Source organism: Melozone crissalis, unplaced genomic scaffold, assembly GCF_028551555.1.
Source record: "Melozone crissalis strain CALT ecotype California unplaced genomic scaffold, PUWL_Pcris_2 ptg000081l_1, whole genome shotgun sequence".
Lineage (NCBI taxonomy): Eukaryota > Metazoa > Chordata > Aves > Passeriformes > Passerellidae > Melozone > Melozone crissalis.
Window position 1 is genome coordinate 1,879,932 of NW_026535858.1, and position 25,438 is coordinate 1,905,369.

The 25,438-nt window shown below is 46.5% G+C and overlaps 1 protein-coding gene across 3 annotated transcripts in view; it reads right to left on the reverse strand.

Annotated features, from left to right (window-relative positions):
- The window catches only part of PLCB4 (phospholipase C beta 4), a 178,972-nt gene extending 167,337 nt beyond the window's left edge, over positions 1 to 11,635 (reverse strand). For all 3 annotated transcript variants that reach the window (XM_054290254.1, XM_054290255.1, XM_054290252.1), the window contains exon 1: positions 11,551 to 11,635. The gene's annotated coding sequence lies outside the window, so the exon portion shown is untranslated. The remainder of the gene's footprint in view (positions 1 to 11,550) is intronic.
- Positions 11,636 to 25,438: the final 13,803 nt, after the last annotated feature.

A 25,438-nucleotide genomic window follows, 5' to 3' on the forward strand; every position in this document is an offset into this window, starting at 1 on the left:
TGTGTCGTACTGTATTTAACCCAAGTCTTCCTTTAGAACAAAGAAATCTGATTTTTGAAGTGTGACCAGCTATGCCCATACCCAAAAGACGGGGAGAGGGAAGGGGGACAAGGTGGTGGAATTACCAAAACAATACCAAGCAACAAGCAGCTTTCTGTCTGGGCCCCTCTCCTCCTGTGTCACAAAGGGTTACCTGTCCTAACCCAGGAGTATCACTGTTCCTCCTACAGGATCAAAAGTGTCCTCACTGCCACTCCTTGCTGGCTGAAATTGAGCTAAAAATTCGTTTGAAATTGAATCAGTCTCAACGTGGCCATCTAAAATTCCACCAGTACCTCTCAATCCTTAAAAAGGGAATGCTTTTGACATGTGCTGCTACAAATGAGAAGGCTTGAGCCTGCTTTGTGGATGTAGGCTTTGCTTTGGAAGGATAAACGGAGCCCCATCAGATGTGCAGACCATGGGGAACAAATAAAGGTCTGAAATTAAGGTCTCCAATTAACTATTTCACCTGCAAAAATTACAGACTGATGTAATCAATCTCCAGCTCTGCAGGGCTGGGTTTGTGCACTTGCAGTGTGCTGTACTCAGGTCAGTTTTTTCCTCATACATGGTAAATCCCCCTGCCAAGTCCTGACACTATTTGGATTCTCGTTACCTTTCTTTTGTTAGGTCAAATTTCAAGATTAGGAAAAAGAAGAAAACAAAATCACACACTGCCAAACAATAAAAGAGAAGCTATTATCTATCAGACAGAATAGCTTTTTTCCCATTATTTTCCCTTTGAAAGGGGAAAGGAATGAAGAACTGAGTGGACAAACACCATTTTGGCCTATGAATCATCCCTGATAAAACTGCAGATGCACAAACCCAGTCACAGCAGTATCACAGTAAGAGAGATCAGATAAATTTCCATAACCATCCAAAAGGCCCCTGAGATGAGGCAGGATGATTTTGAATTGAATTTTGAGATGCAAGACTCAAACGGACTCAGGTTACTTGCTTGCAGCACCCACGCTCTGTCAATACACAGTGCTGAAAAGGAAGAGCCAAATCTTGTTAAAATTATGTCTCAGTCACTAAGAGAAGTGCTAATTACCAGCTGGACTGAAGACCACTGAGATAAGCAAAATATTCCCTGCCACAGCCTTTTAGACAACATTTGTTAATTTCTAAAACCCAAGATGTGATGATAGCAGGGAGAGATGGAAGGAAGGGAAGGATTAATCCCCTTTCAGTCATATTTAAATAAGCCTTCCTTTAAATGATTTAAAATTAAGTGAGAAGCATTATCTCTTCATCAACTTCTACAAAAAGAAAGGCAGCCAGAAATTTATTTGTGCAATTAATGTGATATTCATGTATACAGAAGCACTTTTAATTGAAACTATAAGTTGGCTTTTCAGTAACTGAAGGATTTCAGGTAATGGTTTATGAAATCAAGAAATAACACCAGAAAAGTGGTTATAATTTAAATTAGCAGTCACTTTTTAAGGAAGAGATGTAGCTCACCTGAAAAATACCGTAAATCTACAATTCTGAAGTGTTTCCATAGATAGTTTTATAGCTCCTACAAAGAAAAGCAAAAAAACAAACACAAACCCGACACCTTACTCTGATAATTACTTCCACTAATGCTTTGAAGAAATGCTTGCACAGATGTTTCAAATGAGCCAGGTGAAGCAGCACAAGTTTTGGTGACCATTTCAGACTGTTCCTGAAGGCGCTCATGAGCATTGCAGCGCCGCTGAAGGCTCAGGCTGCTCTTTTAGCCGTATCCCTGTCCTGAGGGGGTCCAGGTCCCTGGCAGGAGGCTGCAGGCAGGTGGGGCTCAGCCTGTTCTCCCAGGGGCAGGACCAGGCCTCAGGCTGCTCCAGGGGAGGCTCAGGCTGGCAGACCCTGCACTGGCTGCCCAGGGAGGGGTGGGCTCACCATCCCTGCAGCTGCTCAGGGAAAGCCTGGACGTGGCACTCAGTGCCAAGGTGATGTTCGATCTGAGACTGGATTCAATGATTTCAGAGGCCTTTTCCAACCTCATTGAATCTGTGAAAATTAAATAATTCAAAAACTAAACCCCCAAAAAAGACTAGGGAAAAAATACCCTGTAGTATTATTGTCTTCTGTAAAGAAAACAGTTGCACTTAAAGGCAAGAATGAAAACACCCAGCAAACATCCTGACACTAAACTACAGTGGGATGGAGCCAATTCCTTAAAACCCAATAATGTAACTCTTAACACAGCAATGCAATTTCCTCTACCATTTCCACCTGTGAGGATCAAAAACTGTTTTCCAGCTTTCAAAAGCCTCAAACTATCACCACATTGCTCAGCACCTGACTCATGGAAAACCACTCACGGAATCAGTCATTTGATGATTCAAAATTACCTGAAAAACTACCTGGATGTTTTTCCACATAATTTCAGATCAGTTCAATTGATGTTTTTAATGTGTCACATATCTGAGAGCTGCACTTAGATCTTTGTTTTCACAATATTATTATTCACTGGTTCTACTGTGGGGAGGGGAGGTGGTTATTCCAGATTAAAGTGAGTAGTGTCTTTCCAAGGGTAAATTAAAAACTAAAGCAGGATGAGATCAGGGAAGATTACCAGGCACTGTTTATAAACTGAGCATAACTAAATCAAAGGTATATAAATCAGAGCACGCATTTCTTGGCAGATTGATTCGGTTTTGAAAACTGAAGTGCCACAGACTTCATTTAAAAAAAATCTCCAGCAATAAAGATCACTTTTTTTTTTCAGAAGTAACCGATTTCATGCCAATTTACAGCTACTCCTGTAAAGTACTGCTTTCACCTCATGTGCTTTAAAATACAAGAAGCGTTTACAGAATAAATACATGTGTTTGTATAGCAAAGAATTACTGCAAACATATACTTTTGATTTCCCCACATCTGGAAATGCAGTTAGGTTACGTGAGGCTTTAGCTCATCACAGAAAAGCTGTAAGAAACTAACACATGGGAATCCACACAAAACAAACAAAAAATCATTACAAATAAGAACAACAACGTTCTTTAAGTTAAAAAAAAAGGAAAAACAAACTCAAAAACATGTACCCCAAATCAATCAACGGTCACCATATCCAAAACCCAACAGATCATCATTTTTCTCAGACTGCAATCCAAAGATTTAGCACTGAAAATGAAGATGCAACAGAGAATATGAAGTTTTTTTGCATGATTCAGACTACCAGATAAAGGTCTAAGCAAGCTGTGATTCTTCTATCCACACAGGGACCACAACTCCACAGTACAAACTTCACTAGTAAGAATCTTCCACAAGAACTCAACCAGACCAGCAGAGCTGGAGATTTATCCCTTCCACACCCAGCAAATGGGAACATGGCATAGGAACAACACCCAGCATTTCTCCACAGCAATGCTCACCCAGCTCTCTAGAGAGGTAAAAGCAACATGCAGAGGACTGATGCTGCTGTCGGCCTTTTCTGTCCCTCCAAGGCTCTGTGCACCTTCACTCCGGGCTGGATCCAGACAGCTCTGTGACCAACAAAGCAGCTGGGCTCACAGAGTGCCTCTGGGGGCTCTGCTCTCTCCGAGTGCCTCTGGGGTTCTGTTCTCTCTGAGTGCCTCTGGGGGCTCTCTCCGAGTGCCTCTGGGGGTTCTCTCTCCCAAGCACACAACCCCACAACCACCCACAAAAGCGTCCCTGCAGCTTACAGAGCCCACCAGCACCACACCAACTCATTAACTCTCCCAGTTAAGTACCACATGCTTCCTCCAAGGTGTCATTCTTCATTCATTCCGCAGGGAAGAGATGGGATTACTCCCATGAAAGCAGTGCAAATAGTTCTGTTACCTGATGCAAAGAGTAATTTAAGACATTTTCTTGTATCAAGTCACACAGATGAAATGGCACACCAACTATTTTTATATGGCTCTTCTAGTTAAGCTCATGCTCTCATTAGGATATCTCAAAGGAGATATCCTTTTATCAACATCTGTTTACCAGGCTTAGCACACATGCCAATTCCAGCACTTTCTCAGTTTGTAAAGAAAAACAAACAAAAAATTAAAAGCATGCAGAGCCAAACATACACAATACTTTAGGATGCATCCAAGTAGACAGGAGCCTGCTTGAGAAAAGCAAAACTATACCAGTGATGTGTGAATGCAGGAAAGCAGCAACCTACAACTAAAAAAAAACTTTGCCCAGCTCGTCCTCACCTGGGCCAAGGTCTTCTCAGAAGTTATGTCTCCTCCCAGCCACCTGGTACAGTCTCAGGTCATCAAAAAGCCACTCTGTATTTCACAGCCAAAACCGAGGGCATCAGCAAAAAGACCAGCCAGCCCCTGCTACACGCTGCCAAATCCGAAGGGCTTGGCAAAAAGGAAATGAGTCCCCGTATCGGTGCAGCCGCAGCAGGGAGGGCAGGACCTTCCCCCGGCACAGCAGAGGCACACGGGGGCTGCTGCTGCCAGCCCCGGAGCGAGCAGGGGAGGCCGAGGGTCGCCGAGCCCCCCGAGCCCAGGCGAGCCCCCCGCCCCGGCTGCCCTATCTGAGCCCTCCGTTGTTCTCCAGGGCACCCCGCTCCCCGCCCAAACCCCCACCTTCCCTCCAGCGCGGGGATTCTCCAATCAAAGCAGATAGGCGCATCATGTGAGGGATGGCGGCACGCTGGGGGGATTTCCGAGAGCTCCTGCAGCATCCACGGCCACGGGAGATCTCCCGGGTGAGAAGCACGGGCCAAGCAGGGGTGCCAAAGTGCCCGCGTTACCTGCGGCTCACGGCTCCTGGGGCAGACTGCAGCACCTCATTTGCAATCTGCTCCGATACACCTGCGACCACACTCCATCTTCCCCTGTCAATTACTGGGTGACCACTGCTCCTAAGCGTATCCTGTAGGGAAGCAGTACACAAATAACACAGGCTGAAAGACCAGAAAGCAATAATTACTCCGTCTCTTCTTTGCTGATGTCAGACATGCAGTACGGCTCTCCAAATCCACCAGAGCACCCAATTAATCTGCGCTAATCCTCAAGAACTATATCTGAAAAACAAGTAGTAAAATCAAATCATCCAACAGCCTCTGCCTTGCCTTGCAGTCACCACAACACCATGCTACCCAACCTCTCCTTTAACACATCTGAGCTTCCTCCTCATCTCTGCAAACAAACCTACAGAGAATTTATCAGCCTCTCTCCCTGCCTTCTTCAGAAACGCATTTCTTTCTGTGATCACAGTCCTTCATAGAAAAAATTATACCAATTTCTGTTGGGTTCAACAGATCACATTAGCCTTGCCAAAGAAACCACTCCATGGCTCAATTTCCTACTTCCCAATAAGGCATTCATATCCCATTTCAACACACACTTGACCGAGAAGAATTCTGTGGGAATTATCCTACTTTGTGTATTTCAAAGCAAACAGGCTCTCAGTGCAGCTATCAATCCCTTTCTTCCCTGTGTGGCAGCAGCAGTGAGATGGCAGAGAGGGAGTCAAGCCCCTGGATCCAGCACACAGCCTCGGCTCAGAGGAGAGCACAGAGCATCTGTATGTGCAACAAGTACAGCACATGCAGCAACATCCACAGTGCACATCCCCAGAAAAGAAAACCAAAGGGCAAATGTGGGAGACATGGCAATTTTAGGCATGGGAATTAATATGTTCAAGGAGTATAAAAATGGGAGCAGAAAAACTCATAGAGTTTTGGAATAGTCTACAAGATCAAGGAGTTAAAAAATGCCACTTTGCTATGAGAAGTTATTTCATCTGACTTCATTCAAGACCACAGCTTACATCTCAGAGAACTCCCTTATTACTTGTTATTTTCCACATCATCAGTGCTCACAGGATCATGGACACTCGAGATCACTGGAATCCAAGAGATGCTCCTTATTAACCTTCCAAGTCCTTCTTCTCTTTTGCCCCCTTTATTAGTCACTGACCTCCTGGATGATTACTTCCAGTCTGCACGAATGTGCGTGCTCAGGCTGAATGGAGAAATTGGTAGAAAGGGAAATTTATCTGTAACTTCACGAATAAAGAGCCTGCCCTTTAATACCTTTTTCATACCCATTTCCTCCTTACTAAAGTGCACCCAAAATTCTGCAGCTGAATATATATCTCCTCTTAGCTGGCTAGACCAACTGCAGACATAAATTACTTCTATGTAACTATTTGATAGTTCAATGACATTTGTAAATTTTTTATCTTCATAATTTCAGATGGTGCTGCACATAAAAACAACAGAATACAAACAGCAAGACTAGATTAAGACTTTTCAAGTAAAGGGTCTATTGGTACAACATCTGAGAAGGAACAATGTAGAGGGTTTAATTTGAACAGTCCCTTTTAAATCCAGCCTCTGTAATGTTACACACCTGCTCAAGGTCTTCTAGGTTGTAAGGTTGGCTCACAAAGGAAGTTTCAATTGGAGAGCCCCAAAGTCAACTGAACAGAACCGGTTTCTGCAGAAGGGAGAGGGCAAAGGCACTTTGTAACTTCAGCACCACCAATTTCACCAGTCTGCAAACAGCCCTTACAATGGAGCGCATTCCAAACTGGCTGTCTCACCTCATCTGCCAAAGCTCCCAGTTACTGTTACTGGGGAAAGAACGGGCTCTTACTCTGAGGGAAGATCAAACCAGGGACTCTCAGCTCTCCCGGAGCAGCGCCTCATGGTGGTACAATTATACATCCCATATAAAATAGGAAGCAAGGCTCTAATTTTGGATGTACGACAGCCACCAACCAACTTCTTAAGCTGCACTTTGGTCCTGGCTATTGCATACAGAAAGGTGAGAGACCCACTGTGAGCAATTAGGAACACCTATGGGGTATAGAATAGATTTTTTATCAGGCAGCTTGGAGCAATTGCATAAATAGATTATGGATTCACCTGCAAGGTGGTCATGAAAGAGAGGAGGACAAGAGATGCTCAGTGCTGTACCCATGGTCTGTCTGTCCCACGACCAGCTATGAGCCACAGGTGGGACAGGATCATGATGGAGCTTAACAATGCTGACTGGTAATGGAAAAGAACAGGAAACCACAAAGAGATCCAAGTGACAGCCCCATCTGCCACAGAAACCTACATGGTGCAAAAGGCAAGAGGCCTTAACAGCTGGATCCCTTGTACTTCTCCCTTTTCAGGAGCAGATACACCACATTAACCTAACCTTTCAGTGACACCACACTGCTCCCCAGGAACAGGCTCTCTCCCACAGGAAAACTGACTAGTGCCTCTAAGAACTCTAAAGGTGAAATGAAACATTTTAATTGCTCACAAACACCATTTATCCAAGAGTAATAACAAGGGAAACAGCGTGCTATGACTTCATATTAGGCTAGGAGGCTCTTCAGAGGAGAGGAAGATGAAGGTTTTGTCTCATTCTTCTCCAAAACTCAAGACTCTTTTGCTGTTGCACAGGTACAACTTAAACAAGCACTTCTTTCAGTGGCTGCCATGTAGAATGACTTGTAAGGCAAACTGACCACAGCACCTCACTACCTGGCACAAGCTGATGCTGGTCCTCACAAGGAGGGCATGCAAGTGTTGATTTCCCTCCAAGATCCCTGCAGGGAAGACATGTGCAGCCCATACCCAGAAGTCTGCAGGAGAGGAGCCTCTGGAGCCACAGCTGAGCCGCACCATCTATTTCTGTGACTCGCAGAGGCCGCTTGGGAGCGCCTTGCCCTGAACGCCGCAGATTCCCAGCAGCAGCACCCCGCAGGCAGGGACAGAAGGGCTGTTCTGATGCTGCTCCCCATCTCGTGGCACCCTATTCCAGGCACTCTGATACTTCAGCATGTCCTTCTGGAACAGGGACCTTACTACTAGGCTAATGAATTCATTCCAGAATGGCTGGGAACCTGTCCTCTTCCACAGTTTCACAGCCTCTTTAGCCATATTCACTAAACTTCCAGAAAGCACTACCACCATAGGATGGGTGAGGACCAGCAAGATAGATTTTAATAGTTTGGTGTTCACAGGGCAAGATACAAGCAAAGCAGGACGGCCAATGCCAAAGCACAGTACCTTTGGTATTTACACCACTGATATCCCGTGTATTCTAACCCTCTACAGGTCAGCTCTTTGGAACACAAAGTCCAAAAATCACATTCTTTTTCTGCAGAGACAAGAGGACCACAAAACCTGCTCCCAGAGAGTCTTGCCGAATAAAACTCATCGGAGCCTTTGATGCGTGCACATAGGTGATTCTGATGCGGTGCTACGCATGAATCTTTCATAAGAATAAGATGTCCTAAATAGTATAATCAAAAAACTTTTGAGGGCTGGATCATAAACACCTCCACTGTGTGCAACTTCTCCAGACATCAAAGAGTCTTCCCCGAACCAGATGCATTACATATCTTGCAAAATTAGTAAATGTGCTCAAGCCATCAATTTTGCAATTTTTGAAGTAGCACAATGCATCTATTTATTAGAGAATGGAACTAAGCCCAGGCTGCTGATTAGCCATCCCACAAATAATGCTTATGCAACCCTTCGTAATGATTTCCACTAACAACCAACCGGAGATTTTATGACTTGGAAAATTTCACTTCTAAACCAATTTACAACACTTCCCAAAATCTAATGGGACAGATGATTGAAAGTGCAGAGGAAAGCAGCCTTCTCTGAAATCAATGAGGTACAATTTTCGTAAGTAGTCTCTCTTAGGTAAGATGCCTGCATTAAGTTTTGGTTCTCATTTCTAAAATTCTCATAAGTACTCCTCTTTCCTTTCCTCCCTTTCCTCTAGAAAAGGGATTAATTCAATTTTAAGGAAAATAATAAACCAGCAGTTTCAGACTTCATTCTCTGGCATATTACAAAGAGGAAGGAATAGCAATTGAGCTGTTAAAACCACCAGGGAAAGCAAACCACCAAACAATTCGAAAAGCCCACAGAAATGACAAGATAAAAAATGAAACAGAAATACAAACCAAGCCATTTGGTAAGCACAAAACTTCTATCCCTACAAGCTTTCAACACAGTATACCTAAGCCTGGTGAAAATGAAGCCATCAGTTCCTACACAGCTGTAACAAATACTTGACAGACTTCCAGCACAGCCCCAAGTTCACCATCACAGCCAGCTATTACTGGAACAAATGCCCAAAGTCTGCAGCAGAAGTCAGCAGCGTATGTCAAGCCCAAACAACTCGCCGTTGTTTTTGAAAAGGTGAAAACAACACAATATTTTGTGTGAAACACAACAGAGAAGTATTTCCTCTGTCAGTAAGGGAAATTCAAATGACTTCTCTTTCCTGCCCCTTTTGGTCTTCCCCTTCAAGAGGAAGAGAGTCTCTTCCCTGCATTCTAAGAAAAAGCAGAGAGTGTAGGTTATGCATAAATTCATGACAGAAAGCACTATTTTAGAACAAAGCTCCTGTGCGTGGGCGCATGTCTTTAAAATAAAAGGCATTGTTACTCTCCCAAGTGCATATCCACAGCCAGCAATCAAGTCAGATCCTCGCATTTTATTTTGACAGCCACGCAGTCATATTTTCACCAGGGGTTTGACTTTCCCATCAATACCTGGTTTTTAGCAATATCATCAAGAGATGAATCAAAACTGACACGTGAAGGCACACCGGTATTAACGGCTGTGGAAGGGAATTCTCATCCTAGAGATCTGTAATTTAACTGCTTCATCAGGGTACCAGTTGCAGGGAGGAATAAATCTGAACTCATATTTAGGAGCTGTCTCTGCACAATACAAAACTGCTTGGCTGCATATAACAGTAATTACTTTGTAGTTCATGACACTATTAGGTACCTTTGATCTGGTGAAAGCCTGCAAGTACTGTGGCCATGACACTTCCAGAAGCTGGAAGGAATTGACCTGAAGTGAGAAGCAGTATCAGCTTGCTAGCACTGCTCAGTAAACTCCAGAACACAGCCCTGAACACAAACGTGCTGTGGAAGAACCTGCTCCATCCCCTCACAGGATCCAAAATGAGACCTTTTCCCCAGGACACTCCTCAACAGCAATTATTAAACTGAAAATTCCATGGTGCAACAGCAGGCAAAGTTTGAGAAACACAAACATTATATATGTATTAGCAGAGGATGATGCACACTATACTGAAGATTTATACTGTGCAAGACTTGGTGTCAAATCCACCCTTCCCACAGATGCATCCCCACGGACACTTTAACATTATATAAACTCCCCCTGAGATAATGATTATTCTATAACTTTCTAAAATCATCCCCCTTTGGGAAAGTATTACCTAACAAACACACATTAAATACCTCACAAGCGCATTAGATCCCTGGGTTTCTACTACATGCTAGCATAAAAGAATATTTGTACTTTATTTTGAGATATTAAAAAAAAAAAAAAAAAAAAAGAAGACCAGGCTGGATAACTGTAACTGCAAAGGATAAACAGGATTAAGTAACAGGTGTCTGACTGCACATAATTCAAAGTCGTGCATGGAATGGCTATGGAATGGAAATGGAAACATTTTGCACCTTCCTTTGAAAATCACCAGTATGCAGTATGCAATTTACAAATGTCTTGTAAATTCCAACCACACAGACAGAGGCAACAGGAGCACTTGTACCCCCAGAGACCTCTGGATATATACGAAAGAAAACAAACAATCTTCAAAGGTAAGCTTGCGGGGGGGGGGGGAAAGGAAACAAAAAAAGGGAAAAATGGAAGGAAAAAAACCAACCCACTGCAAGAAAGTTATACTTAACTACACAGAAACATTTGTCACACCGCCCAGCACTGACAAAATCCGGATACACTCAGAAACTACAGCAGCGAGGATGAGGGGAGGACTCCAGAGGCCGGGCGCACACACAGAGGGACCCACGGAGGGACTCACAGAGGGCCCCACACGGATCCACGGAGGGACCCACACACGGAGGGACCCACAGAGGGCCCCACACGGATCCACGGAGGGACCCACACACGGAGGGACCCACAGAGGGCCCCACACACGGAGGGAACCACGGAGGGACCCACACACGGAGGGACCCACACACGGAAACCGGTGAAACTGACACGGACACGGGTGAAACTGACACACGGACACATGCGTGTGTACACAGCCCTGCATGCGTGTCGCACACAGGCGTGCGTGGCACGCAGACACACCTATGTGACACACACCCACGTACCACAGCCCCACACGGGGGTGAGGGACCCACACGGCGGCAGACCCCCGCAGGCGACAGCCCCACAGGTTCATGGCAGCCCCACACGGGGGTGAGGGACTCACACGGCGACAGTCCCTCGCAGGTGACAGCCCCACACGGGGGTGAGGGACTCACACGGCGACAGTCCCTCGCAGGTGACAGCCCCACACGGGGGTGAGGGACTCACACGGTGACAGCCCCACAGGCTCGCGTCAGCCCCACAGGTCCGTGGCAGCCCCACACGCTCGCGCCGGCCCCACGCGGCCGGGGGAGCCCAAGGTTACGGCCCGATGCTGGGGGGGCCCGGGCAGCGCCGCTCCCCGCCAAGGGCGCGAAGCCGCGGACAGAGCCGCGGCCGCCCCGCGTCCCCCCCGCCTCAATGGTGGCCGCTCCGGCCGCCCGTACCTCAAGCGCCGAGGCTGCTTCCTCCTCCTCTTCCTCCTCACGCCGTGCCAGTGCCTGTGTGTGTCTGTGTGTGTGCGCGACCCGCCCGCCCCACAGCGGCGGCGGCTCCTCCTTCCCCCCTCCCTTCCCTTCCCTTCCCCTCCCTCCTCCCCCGCCGCCGCGCCCGCCTCAACCCCCGCAGCGCCCGGAGACGCGGCAGGGACGGGGGAAACCCCAGGGCGGCCGCCGCCTGCGCTGGCCGGGCCGGGCCGGGCCGGGCCGCCGCCGGCTCCCCCCGCCGCCGCCGCGCAGGCTGCGGGCAGCGCATGGCAAGTGGGCGGCGGGGCCGCGGGCGCGGAGCTCCGCCCGCACGGCTCCCCCGGGCGCGGAGGCTCCGCGGCCCCGGCCGGCAGCCGCAGGTACCGCACGGTGCCCCCGAGGATGCCGCGCCGGCGCGGATCGGAAAGGGCGAGGAGGAAATCCCCTTTCCCCTGCGCTCCGCCAGGCCTGCTGCTCCCCACGCTGCCAAGGGGAGAAAGGCGATGGTGCGGAGGCCGCTGGAGGGTTCCCACAGTCCCGCAGTTTTCATCTCAGAATTACAGTTGGACTCCTTGAGGTTTATTGGAGTGAGCCTTGGAGGAGCTCAGCTCTGGAGCGGGGGATTCCCTCTTCCCACATCCCCTGGCCAGCCCTTTCCCAGCTCATGACTGTCCGCAAACCACTGCCATGGGCTGCCCTGGTGCCCTCCCTGTGCTCCCCTCTTTCTGTCACCGTGTGCCCGGCTCACCTTTCCCCGTCTCCTCATGATTTCAGAGAAATGCTTTCCCCCGCGTCAAGGAAAAAAAGCAAACGTGAAACGCCCACAAAACCAAACAAATTGCCGAGCCTGACAGGCAGGGCAGGTTCCCATCCCTGTTCACCTGCAGGCCGACTTTGGACTTTGTTAGTGAGCTGTGGAACGTGTGGGACCGCTCCGAGGGGACACCGGCACCGAGAGCGGGTGTGGGGAGAGACAGCGAGCTGCAGATGAGAAGTTATCCCGGGTGAGCTGAGGAAGCAGTGCAGGAAAATCCTCCTGCTAGTCACAGAAAGGGCGTTGCACTGCCATAAACTACTCGAGCCGGTAACGCGGTAGCCAAGATCTCAGGCTGTATTATCCTGTAACATACATACACTGCACAAATCCAAGCTTGGAATGAGAGGCCACATCCGGACACCACTGCTAGGATGTGATTAAATATATATATATATATATATATATATATATATATATATATATTCTGCCTTCCAGAGCTGCCTATCAAAGAAGCAAGCAGAGGGGGACTGAGAGCAGCAGCAGGGATGGCAGGCCAGGTTCCAGGGCCAGCCTGCCAGCAGAGCAGGGCTGCGCTCTCAGGGGCTCCTGTGGCCCAGGCAGGTGCTGCCTTGAGCAGATGTTTGTGTTTGCCGAGTAGCCTCAGTTAGAAATCCCTCATGGGCTCGGGGGCAGAGGCAGGGCTGCAGAAATCCCCCAAGGGCACAGGGCTGCAGGCAGGGCCGGGTGGGCGTAGCACGCCAAAGGAGGTGCAGGAAGGAAATAACAAAGGAACCTGGATGAGAAGCACGTGAGCTGGACCAAGGCCAGTGCTGCTGGCAGGGCTAAGGGGATCTAGTTAACAGGATATGGGAGCAGCAATTACAGCCATTAAAGATGGACGGTATCTGCTTGAATGTCACATGGAAGGGCTTAGGGAAGAGGGGTTTTTGTTTGTGGTTCCCAAGCGTTTGTTTCTGAATGAATGGGAGATGGATGCATTTATGTGTACACAAATGAAGTGCTCCGTGTCCTTTTCATTGCTTTCTTTTCCTTTGGTTTGTTTTTTTTCTTTTTGCCATTGGGCTGTATGTAAATTAAGTAAATTATTATGTAAGTAGTAACAAAAAAGTGTTTTAATTCCAGTGAGACACAATCAGTTGCTCGCTAGAAAACAGCATTGGATTCTCCTTAGGAATCCCTGTGTGGATTGTCTTCAGCTCTCTAGAGCTGGCAGAGTCTGTAAGCACAGCCATTGTTATTCTGGTCCATACCTCTATCTGGCTTTTCCCATGATTTCTTATCTCCTTTTCCCCAAAAATGGCTTCTACGTGACTATAAGTCATGGCTGCCTGCCTGTGCAGGGAGATTTTATTCCAGGGTAAAACTAGGTCTATTATCTTCATTACTGCTGTTCTTAAAAGAGCTTTAGCAAAATGTAAGGACCTGAAACGCTTGGGTAACTTAACTGCATGAGATGCAGGCAAGCAGTGGCATCTCAGAATTAGTGGAATTTCTTTAGAAAAAGCTGCTCGTTGTCCTTCCCCTTCCGCTGTCACTCCCTGACCTGGCTTGTTCCCTGAAAGAAGGACAGTCAGCAAAGGAACCCGTGTCAGGACCCTGGGTCTGTGAGGAAACAGAGTTACTGACAATGTCAAGGGTTCTTCACAATAAAAGGTGTTTAAAGTCATAGAAAGTCAGGCCATACAAAGGGCCTGAAACTCCCCACACAATTGCATGTGGCTGGGCCAAGCCCCTATATCAAGATAAATTCCCACTTCTCTGAATTTTGTTGTGATACAGCTCTATTTACACACTTGGACTTGTAAACTCAACAGCTGATGACAACAGTTTCATCTTTGTTTCTGTCCTGATTCCCTCCTGGCTTCAGCAGTCAGTGTGACTTGGCTTCTTAGGGATAAGTAAGGAGTGAATCCCAGAACCTCCAAATTTCCAGCTAGTTCTTAGGCTGACTTGCTGTGGACAACACGGAGCTGTCCTGTTTAATTTGCTTCCAACAGGACAACATTGGGTATTATAGCTTTAGGAGCAGCAAATATAAACATATGCAAATGCTAAAGATTTCACCCTCATGACTTACCAGAAAGATTTAGGGAAAGATGAACTGTGCCAGCAATTCCTATGTCCCAGGAAACACAACAGACCAGTCCTAACCTGCGCAGCAATCACCTGAAACCCAGTGCATTTAAAATGGTTGCCGCATAAAGGTAGTGTCACCTCACCTGATTATAGTTAGCAAAAAGGTAGAGCTGCCTTCACAGGGACCCACTCGAGCTGCAGCATATTCCGAGTGAAAATGAATTTTCCAAAGACATTGGTATTTTGGTGTTATTTCCAGTGTTATTCCTTCTTTGATACAAGGGTGCAGGATGTTTCATAATCACAGCCCCTCTAGGTCTTAGAATATTCACCCAAAGGAATTTATTCTCAGTGGTTTATTTTTGGGCTGTATAAAGCAAAATTTCCCTTGGCCTTCAGCATGTGCAGTGATCAAAAGCAGGCAATAGGCATAGAAACACGGTGGGTGCTGGAGTCGGATCTGCAAAACGCAGAGAGGGTGGTTCTGTGCCATTGGCTCCCAGCCAACCTCTGACAGATGCATGTCGGTCTAACCTGTGTGTGCTCCTCCCTGACTGATGCCACCTCTTGGTCAGGCCATTGATTATTTTCCTTCCAACACGGATGTTCTGCTGACTCCGTTGACACCGCACGCCGGGGGAAGGCTCACGCGCACAATTAATGGCCATTAGCGGTGTGGTTTATTAACCTGGGCTGCACGCAGCCGCTCCGGTGCATGTCCTGCACGGGTTTCCATCCCCAGTGTCCCTGGGGAGAGCCGGGCTGCTGTCCCTGCTGCCACAGGGCTCTCTGGTGTGCGACCATCGGCCGCTAATGGTGCTGCGCTCGCTATTGATGGGGAAAACACATCGCCCACGACCGATAGCACAGCAGCCGCCTAGGGCACGCTCCCAGCCCTGAGCGTCTGCAATGCAAAAAGGCTGGGTAAATGGGCACTCCAGGGCCACACTGCAGGCTGAAGTAGACAGACGCTTAATTTAAGGTCTACTTCCAAAAAAAAAGAGCTGAGGTGAATAATTTTGATTAAAAGTACTTTTGATTTTTTTTTTTCATGACTGTTTTTGTGAACACTGCTGGGCCATTTTGTTGCAGCTTGAGGCAGACAGCAAGCTTGGAATATTTTAGTCTGGTAGTTAAAATTTTGGCAAAATACTGGAAGTCTTGGCAGTTCTAAATGTAGATGTATCTACCAGCTCTCCCTTGCAAAATGTTCATCTTCACAAATATTTTGGTTAGGCAGGACACAGCAAAATGAAAGAGACTTCAGTCTTGAAACTGTCCTTTTCCCAGGTACAAAGCCCTTTTGCTCAAGATTATTGAGTTTCTACACCTGTAAATACCATCCTGTTCCAGACCTTCATGGTCCCAATCATTTGTATCAGCTGTGATCCCTTTGTTTTGTGCACCCATATCCCATCAAATGCTTTGATTTAGGAAAAGCTGAGGTTACTTTACTGAAAGATGAAGCAACATTTCCTCCAGTACCAGATCTTTGATTTATTATAAAATAAAATTATCTGTGATCATTTTTCAAAGAGACTGTTAGCTTCCTTCTGGGCTTTTCAGGGAGCTACACATACACAGATTGATACAATAGGAACGAGTGGGAACAAAGGGAATGTTTTTCCTCTGCCCACAATATAATATTAATGACAGACATTGCAATTATTATTTTTGAGGTCTTTCTTATTAAAAGGAGTGTATATTACTAATCAAGAGTGCCGTAGTGGATCTATTCAGGATGCTAATTAGGCTCTTCATTGTGCTGGGATATATTTATCTTCAGGCTTGTGCTCCAGGTCTTCTGAATGCAGCACTACAGAAGCACAGGGCTTGAGAAGGGTTCCTCCAGAAGCTGCATAATGCAGCAGGGAGGGAAGCAGAGCTTTCAGGGTAATGCTGCTAATGAGATTGTGTTTTTCCGTTTGGATGTTAGGGGAAGAGAAGGGTTGCGTTTCTTTGCCTGACTTAATGACAAGAAATTTAATTTAGCATTGAGCAATACTTTTTTGTATCTTTTAAGGTACCAGTAAGGTATCTCCACCTTCCAAAGAAATGGCATGAGTATCAGAAATAGCACAGTGCTATTCAGCCCTCCAGACAAGGAGCCAGTCAGGGTTTGTGTGTGCGAGACAAGGGCTCTGTCCTTCATCAGCACCCCTGTCCCCATCCACCATGACCTGAACAAGATTTGTTGCTGCACGCCACGTTCAGCAGCCCAAGGAGGGAGCCCTGGGGCTCCTGTCTCACTTCTGGGAGCTCATTCCTCATCCCTGTCTGTAGAGGAACACAGTCCCCCTGCCCCAGGGCTGTGAGAGTGAGTTTCACCTCCAGTCTCGCCCTCTGTGTATGTACATGGCCAATGAGACTCAGCCTGCCTGCTGAGCCCCCAAACCTGCTTCTGCTCCCCCTCCTCAGCTGGGTGTCTGCAGGGGTGCAGATCAAGTTCACTTTGCCTAAGTGTTCCAAAAGGGTTGGCATTGCCTGCAAGGAAATCGTGGGAGTATTGGCACAACCAGGCTGAAACAACAGCACTCAGTGTTGTAAATGATCCATAGAAAGACAAGCAGGTTATGTAAAAAATGCTCTTTGAAAATTGTAAAGGAAAACTTATTAATAAACTGTAACAAATCTGTGCTCACTCAGAAGTACTCTGCTTTAAATATTAATGCAAAATGCAAGAACTTTTCGGTTCAGGATTTTTCTGTCAAATGAAAGACTTTAAAGAAGTCACAGAAGACAAAAGCAGTCCAACCCATGAACCTTCCTGTGTGACTTTTAGTTCTGTAGTCGACAGTCCTTTGTTTTCAATCCCATCAGATACTTTTCAAAACCCATTTTCCTAGTATCTAACCACTTGTGATTTGTTTATAGTGACAGAGCTAAAAAAATTCACCATCAGTGAATTTCAGTTCCAAAGTTGCTCTCTAACATCAGCAGCAAGTTTTTGCATTAGCCCTCCAATGCAAACAGTGAGTCTAGGGACTCTTCAGCTTGTGGGCTTGGTGCTTTTATCATGGATTGGACACAGTGCTTGCAGTGGAGAGTTCCTTCCAGATGTCTGTATACATTTCCTGTATCTGCTTCTCTGTACTTTCCATTAGATCTTCTAGGAGAAGTAACCTAACTCTGAAACAAACTCTGTTTCCTCTCCTATAGACAAGTTCCTGTTCTTCCTTTTCAGAGCTCAGGTTGTTTTCTCTTCTCTTAGTAGCTGGATGATGTGGTTGGATTACTAAGGTGCAGAAAGCATTTAGATGTCACCTGAGTCTGTATCTGTACAATGCAAGTTCAAGTGCTTCTGGAGTATCCAGAGGCTTTCCATACTGCTTTGGCATCAGAGATGGCCCTTGAAAATGGCACTGTGTGTAGTCAGACCATGATCCTGGATAGAACAGTGAATAAACAAAAGAAATCATGTCAGCACACAGTCTGAATGGCCCTGATATTTCAGTTCTTCTGCCACTTGTCATGTTTCTGCTCTGGTGCCATTGCAGAAAGTCAGGTGGCCTGGCCTGTGTTTGCTGCCCCCCCAGGAGAGGGGACAAGCCCCTGGGAGCCAGCCAGCCGTGTTTTGGGCACCGAGCTGCCAGCAAGCAGGGCAAGGCTGTGTGCTGGTGAAGGAGAGGGTGGAAGGCCAGGGCAGGACGCCTGTGTGCCAGAGGGGCCCAAGGATACGAGTGCCGCCCACTGCTGAGCCATCTGCAGGTTATTGCATGCCTTGATGGACAGGCACTTATTAGAAAGGAGTCACACCAAGTCCACTGCGTGGGCTTAGGCACATCTCCTCCTGCTCTGCTGTTATTTATCTCTTCCCTGTACTTCCAGCATTTGTTTTTAATTCATATACTGACAGTGACACACGGCAGGAGTCCACAAATGCATAAGATAGCAGCTGGTTGAGCCCCAGAGGAACTGTGTTTTGGCAATAAATCCGAGGAGCAGACAGCAAACCACGCTTTGATAGGTACAGAGCAGGTTGGTCTCTTGAATGCTTATGTACCTGCTTGCTGCAGGGCATGCACTTACTCAGGCAGCACCAATGCAACATCAGTGCCCTGCCAGAGCAGTCCCTGGGCACCAGTGAGGTGAGGATCACACCAGGGCCACCAGGTTAGCACAGGGGAACTGCACTTACCCTCCTCCTCCCTCCTTTCGCCATGAGTTGTTGCCACATCCATAATTAAACTGCAGCTGAATAATTCAGAGTCTATTCAGAGTCTATTCAGATTGTCTATTGTCTGTGCTGAGCAGGGGATGAGTGTCTGCAGCAGCACACAGAACACAACAATGCTGTAATATCAGATCCTTGCTAACTCCAGGGGTAACTTCTTTTACCACAGAGCCACCTTTGGAGCTTGCTTTGTTTGTTTGGTTTGGGGCTTTTGTGCTTCCTCCCTTCTCCATGCTAATACTGCCCACAACTGTGGATCGTGAGCTCCCAGTGCCCAACCTGCCCTTGCCATAACGAGGGGAGCAGTGTCCAGGCTGGTAAGGAACCTCCTTCCTGCATCACCTGGCCAACAAGCCGCACCACAAAAACGAGGTGGTGTCCTCACCAGCAGCCTTGTCCAGGCATGCAGCAGGGAGGTGCTGCATTTTCCTCAGGCTGTGTGTGACAGGGCCCTCAAGAGCTGCCAGAGGATGGGCCTGAAGGAGTGGGAAGGGGCTTTGTGACTGCAGCCAGGAGGAGCTGGCATGCAAAGGGAGCTTCCCACTTGTCTGAACTGCTGGGAGAGGCACAACCTTCACCAGCTTTCATCCCCACCATTGCCCCAGGGGTGTTTCCCTGCCCTTGGAGCACAGCACCTGACCCTGCTTCACCAGTTTTCATCCCCCCATTGCCCCAGGGGTGTTTCCCTGCCCTTGGAGCACAGCACCTGACCTTGCTTCACCAGTTTTCATCCCCCCATTGCCCCACTGGGGTGTTTCCCTGCCCTTGGAGCACAGCACCTGACCCTGCTTGTCAGCCTGATCGCAGGCTGCAGGGTGGGAAACACTCATTAAAATCCATCAGTGCCAGCCTCAGAACACATTCAAAACAGAGAGTAAATATATCGTTTCTGTCTTTCTTCTTCTGTCCTCCTCCACTCCCCCTCGCTTTGCTTCCCGGATCTGTTGCTGCTGCTGCCTCCCACAAGCCTTTCCCAGGTTCTGCTCCCCCAGCAAGGGCAGGGGCTCTCCCTGGGGAGCAGAGGGTCTGCCCCAGCAGCGCCAGCAGGCACGCACTGCCTGGGAGGAGCAGAGACGGTCCCCAAGTCACCGGGAGGCTGGGACACAGCTCAGGGCACGCCGAGCAAGCAGCTCTGAGCAAATGGAGTAAATTATTGATGCAATCTCACCAGTCCCACCAGCCCTGCTGAGGATGGATTTGGCCCAAGGAAGCAGCAGGAGGGCAGCACATGAGACAGTCAGAGCCTGGGGAGCAGGGAGCTGAGCTGCACCAGCCACCCTGCCGAGGCTGGGCACACACAAGATCTGCCATGCAGCTCCACAACTGCTCAGCTTCTGTCCTCCAGCTCTGGAGTATCTCTGCTCACACTAAAACCTTAATGAGTGCTTGCCAAGTTCTTGTAATCACACCAAATTTCATAATTTAAACATGTTTTGAAGCTCCAGAGAAAAAATGTACATCAGTGGGAACCAGCCATCTGGAAAGCTTTGGATCTTTTTTTGCTCATTTGTTTGTTTGCAATTCAGCTATTCCAGTACTGTAAGGGTAATTTAGTTATTTATTTAATTTCAAAGTTTTTAGGTTACAGCAGGAGTTTTAAGTAACTCAAGCAGGGATAATTCACCACTATGAAAAGTAAATGATTCCTGAATGATGAATGAGGTTTGTGGTTATGCCAAGGTATGGTCCATACTCTTGAAAGCCATTGCTTCTGATGCTCTTTGCATGACAGTTTCTTGTAATGCCATTTTTCTCTTGCCTCCGAGTTGTAAGAGAGGGGTAGAGTCAAACTTAGGGTGCAAAAGAGACAGAAGCAGCCTCACCAGCCATGACCTATTGAAAGGTCAAATCATCAAAAGAAAAAGAGATGATGATACAAAATGCCTTCAGCAAACACCCTGTGCAATACACTATGATCCTGGCCAGGTGCACTGTTCCTTATGAAATTATGTATTGCAATATGCGCAGCTCTGCTTTCATACAAAGTCAAAACTGCTTTAACTGATAAGATTATCTCTCCGCTATTCATACTTTTGTTTTTTAATTATTTATCCTTGCTGAAATGATTCTATGTACCATTTTATTCCTTTCATTTTCTGGACAGTTTTTTTCTTGTTATTGTTTGTTTCAGTGGTCCTTTTGAGGCCCCTAAACGAGAAAATAGAGTCAGGAGAATTGAACATGAATTAAAGTGAAGGAAGAGAGAGACTAACAAGTGAGCTATGACAGCAAAGATTACATCTGGGGGAAAGAAATCAGCACAAGCGGAGGAATGAATGGACACAGAGGAAGAAATAATGACAAGAGAGAAAGAGAAGACACAGTAAAAGGTAAGAGGTGGCAAAATTCGTAATACTGAAGAAAAAGGTAAACAATAATCTGCTGTAGGGGGAAACAAACAAACATTAGGCTGCAGAGAAAACTGAAAAGGAAGTTGAAAGAATACACAACTTTATTCCAAAACCAATTGAGAGGCCAATAAAGTGTCAAATATATAACAAAACCAAATAATCCTTTAAATGACAAGATGCATGACCTTGGAGGAGAGGCAGCAGTTTTCAGGGGTTTTTTTCAGCCATATCTCAGGCAAAAACTGGAGGTGCTGAGTAAATTTTTAATTGAGAGCATAAATGATTTACATGTTCACAGCAATGCATTCCTCCTTCCTCTGCCACCAAATGAAATTCTTTCACAGCAAGCACCAAACCTTGATTTCCAGTGCCACTGTCATAAAAAAAGGCTACTCCTCTAAGCTTTCTCCCCTTTCTGACAGTACAATGCTTTGTGCCCGCTGCCCAAGTGAGAAATTTCTCTTTGAAAGTGTATATTTTAGAGGAACATGGCAATCCAATCAAATTAGCTGTTCATAGCCTTAGGAGGCAAAAAACCAACTGTTAGCATTTGGATGTTTCTACAATTAATGTTTGTATGATCTTACATCTTAATGTGACTGTATTTGAATGCTTTTGGGTGCTGCATAATAAAGAGCTGGTTACTAAACTTAGCAGCACTTCATGTAGATTAGACATTATAATTGATGCTTACAGAACAGGACCCAGAGAAATGAATTTTATGTTGCTCCAATTTCACTGGTTTAAATTAAAGAGCTACAAAAGGTCTTCATACCATGTGGGAAGGAAAAAAGAGCATGCATTCATGGGTGATGGCAAGCAATTGTGTTTATTTGTTCTCTGGAAGTGCATGGATGTCTTGTAACTCCTGCCCAGGGTGAGCTCTCCCAGCTCAATTCCCTGTGCTGCAGTCTTGCTGCATCAGACTTCAGCCTCCTCCTCCTCCTCCTCCTCCTCCTCCAGCATCCCTGGTCTCTGATATTTTCCCTGTTTCCTTGCCCTTTGTTTCAGTGCTTGACTAGTGAAATTTTTGGCTCCCAATCTGTTCCAACACCTCCAGGTAGTGCAGGTTTTAGCAATTTTCCAGTCAAAGACCTGGGTTCATGCACAAAGCTTGGAAGAGGCTTTGCCTGGAGCAGAATTACTCTCCTTTCTTTCTCCAGAGCCTGTTCATGTGCCAAAAGCCTTTATTGATCAACCTGTATAGATCTGCTGGCACTCTGTTGTGCCTTCAGCAGAAGAAAGACTTCCAGAGGCACAAAGTGGGGATAATTCATATTTGTCAGCCTGGGAGCTGTATATTGGGATAGATAACCCAAATCATCCCAATATGATCTTCTATGGGAGGCAATTTCCTGTCCAGATGCCAGACCTGAGGTCAAGCAGTGAGATTTGCACCTCCTGAGCCAGGAATGTAACTCAGCTGCAGCTGATCCATGCCAGCCTGAGGCAGGTGGGGCAGCTGCAGGGCTGTATCCAGGTACAGAGAGCCTTTATCCCAGGTACAAAGCTCTTTTCTCAGATACAAAGCCTTTATCCGAGGTACAGAGCCCCTTTCCCAGGTACAGAGCCCTTCATCCCAGGTACAGAGCCCCTTTCCCAGGCACAGACTGCAGCCTTGGCCAGCTCCCTCCCAGGCAGGTGCCACAAGGCTCCCAGTCTGGCACTGAAAGGCAAAGTGGTACCACCACATTTTAGATTTGAGGAGTGACTTGGATGTGTGACCCCAGGAGGCAGCTCTGAGTTGGGATTCATAAGGCACTGAGGAGAGAAACCTCATCCTTCTTTGCATACCCCACAGAGGAATATCACAGGAGGTGTTTTGGATGCCAGTAAGGAAGCAGGAACCCCCTGAATCTGGAATTTACCTCCATCACAAATAATCCTGAATAAACACTGTTAATGAGCACTGACAATGCTAGTATGAAATCCTGTCCCAGCAGTTCCTCATTAAGCTGGCCTGTTCCAAACACTCTAATCTAAAATTATGTGTATCAGGGAAGTCATAAAAAGCAGGAGCTCTAATCAGCAATGTTTGATGAAAGAAAGGAATAGATAAGATTTTTCGTATGCCTAGTTAAATAATGGCAGAAAAGGGAGGTGAAGACAACCACAGGCAGGGGAGAACCTGTAATCAGGCCTCATTAATACTATAGTTAATTGATTTTCTGCTCAGATTCCAAGGAGGAACAGGAATCTTCCTTTAAGGTGGGTAATAGATTAACAAACATTGGAGAGGCAGAGAGGAAGGGACACACTTGTATCTAAGCAGTGTGAGCTTTTCCAGTTTTGAAAAGTCTATTTGCTTCAGAAGTTAGCATGAAACTCAGTGCTGCAATAGTCACAGCCTTAAAAGATTGTTTTCCCTAAACTTTGCATGGTTAACAAAAAAAAAAAAAAAAAAAAAAAAAAAATCCCTTTTTGTGAGACTTCCCCTCTCCTTTTATCATATCTGGGGAGCCATCAGTTGAAGAATCCAGCATTTCTCTACTCTGCTAATCACTTGGCCTACATATGATTCTCTTTTCAAGTGGTGATTTGGGTGCTGTGACTAGTGGGACACGGAGAGAGAAACAAAAACTATTTTCCCAGAATGAAAAAGGCCTGTTTTCATTCAGTTCAGGTAAACTATGCAGACTTTTTAAGTGCTTGGTGCTGACTGAGATTAAACAGGAGCAACACAGTGCCAGAAGTGTTTTCCAGGAATATCATCAAAGTAATGGTCTGCCTAAGCACATAAATAAGTTTACATGGGGTGCTGCTCTCTGAAATCCCATGTGCTGCAGAGGAGGGATCTCCCATGGCAGCTCACCCAAGTCCATTGTGTCAGTGCTGAATCCATCCCAATATTCTAAATCCAAGAACCAATGCTGCTTTACAAAGCTGTTTTCCTCAAAGTGCACCTTTTTTTTTTTCCCTCTAAAACCTTTTCCTATTTATACCCTGCTTCAGCAGCTGTGCTTTATTCCCCATTCAACCTCCATTTTCCCTTAAGAGGGATAATTAATTTAGAACTCCAGGCAATCAGACATAGGTGAGAACCCAGCTTTCCTGGTGTTGCCTTTCTTTTCTTAGCCATTAAATGGTGCAGTTGTGCCTCACGTTTACATGGGAATGAGGGAATACACCCAAAATCAACACCAGAAAATAATTCCTTTTAGTGCTATGCTAACATCATGAAACACAGAAGTGCAGAAGTTGTATTCCTCTACTACAGTATAAATTCATCCTGGGTTCTGAGGTACTAGAAAACCAAGAACTGACAGAATTAGGCTTTGATGTGTCATTTTCACTTAAGCAACCCAATGCTTGCCCAATAGTTTCAAGAAGTGTTTTCAGGAACCTCGGGTGCAGTGACACTTCAGAGATTTCTTTTTCCCAACAGAGAAGAGCAGCCTGTTTGCATTTATTGGGGATTTCTGTACGTGCTCCCTGCTTTTAGTGCTGAAGGCTGCCAGCAGTGGGGTGCTTCAGTTACAGGAGAATCCCAGCCCTTCCCTACCCAAAGGGATGGATGCAAAAGGTCACACTGACACTGCTAAAAGGAAAAATGAGTCCCCAGGCTATGGGAGCTGTCAGCTTAGGTGTTTTGTCTGACCTGGTCTCAGGGTTTTGTTGACCCTTAGAAAGAAACTCATTCTCTGGGACTTGAGAAGGAAGAGGGGAAATAGTTGATGTCACTCTTCTCTCAGTCAGGTTTTAATCCTATAATCTGAGACATCATCTCCCTCACTGCCTGGGTGACCTGGGTGCTCCCAGCCACCTTGTCCTGCTCCCTCAGGGAAGGAATACAAAGCAGGAATCGGGTCATAGGTGTCCTGAGAACATATAAATGGGCACATATTGGTGATCTCAGTTATTTAGTGAGATCTGTGCTCATGTTTCACCACCCTAGACTGAGGTCAAATCCTCTTTTGATTTTAGCATATAAAAAGCCCTTTTTTATGCTGTAATTAAGTATATTATTTATTCCACACCCTTCATGCAATAAGTGACTTCTGCTAGCCTGCTTTTTGCATGATTTCCCTTTAGAGCTAAAGCAGTTGGGATAGTGAAAAATCTATTGCTTGTCACCTCCCACCCCCCAGTATTGGCAGGGTGTGTAAAGCACGAAAGTGAAAACACTCACACCCGCAGTGTTCTGTCACAGAGAGCCTACCTGGGCTCCTGCTTCAGTAAAATCCAGGTGCTTCCATGTGATCCTACCTTTGCAACACACATGTGCTCAGGCTGGGTGCGTTGTGTTTTGCAGACACTACGGGAGAGCCTGACGGAGAGGGGCTCGCGGATGAGAGGGGAGAAAACCACGTTTGCAGTCCATAAAAGCAGCCCTCACAGAGGATCTCCCCACCCAGTGACCTCTGAAGTTGCAAGGACACATGGCCTAGACAGGTAAGGGAATTATGTTGCTCATTATTTTACCGTGGTTTGTGCTGCGAAGCATGCTCGTACAAGGGAAGAGCAGTTTGTAAAACTGTGTTTAAAAAGAGC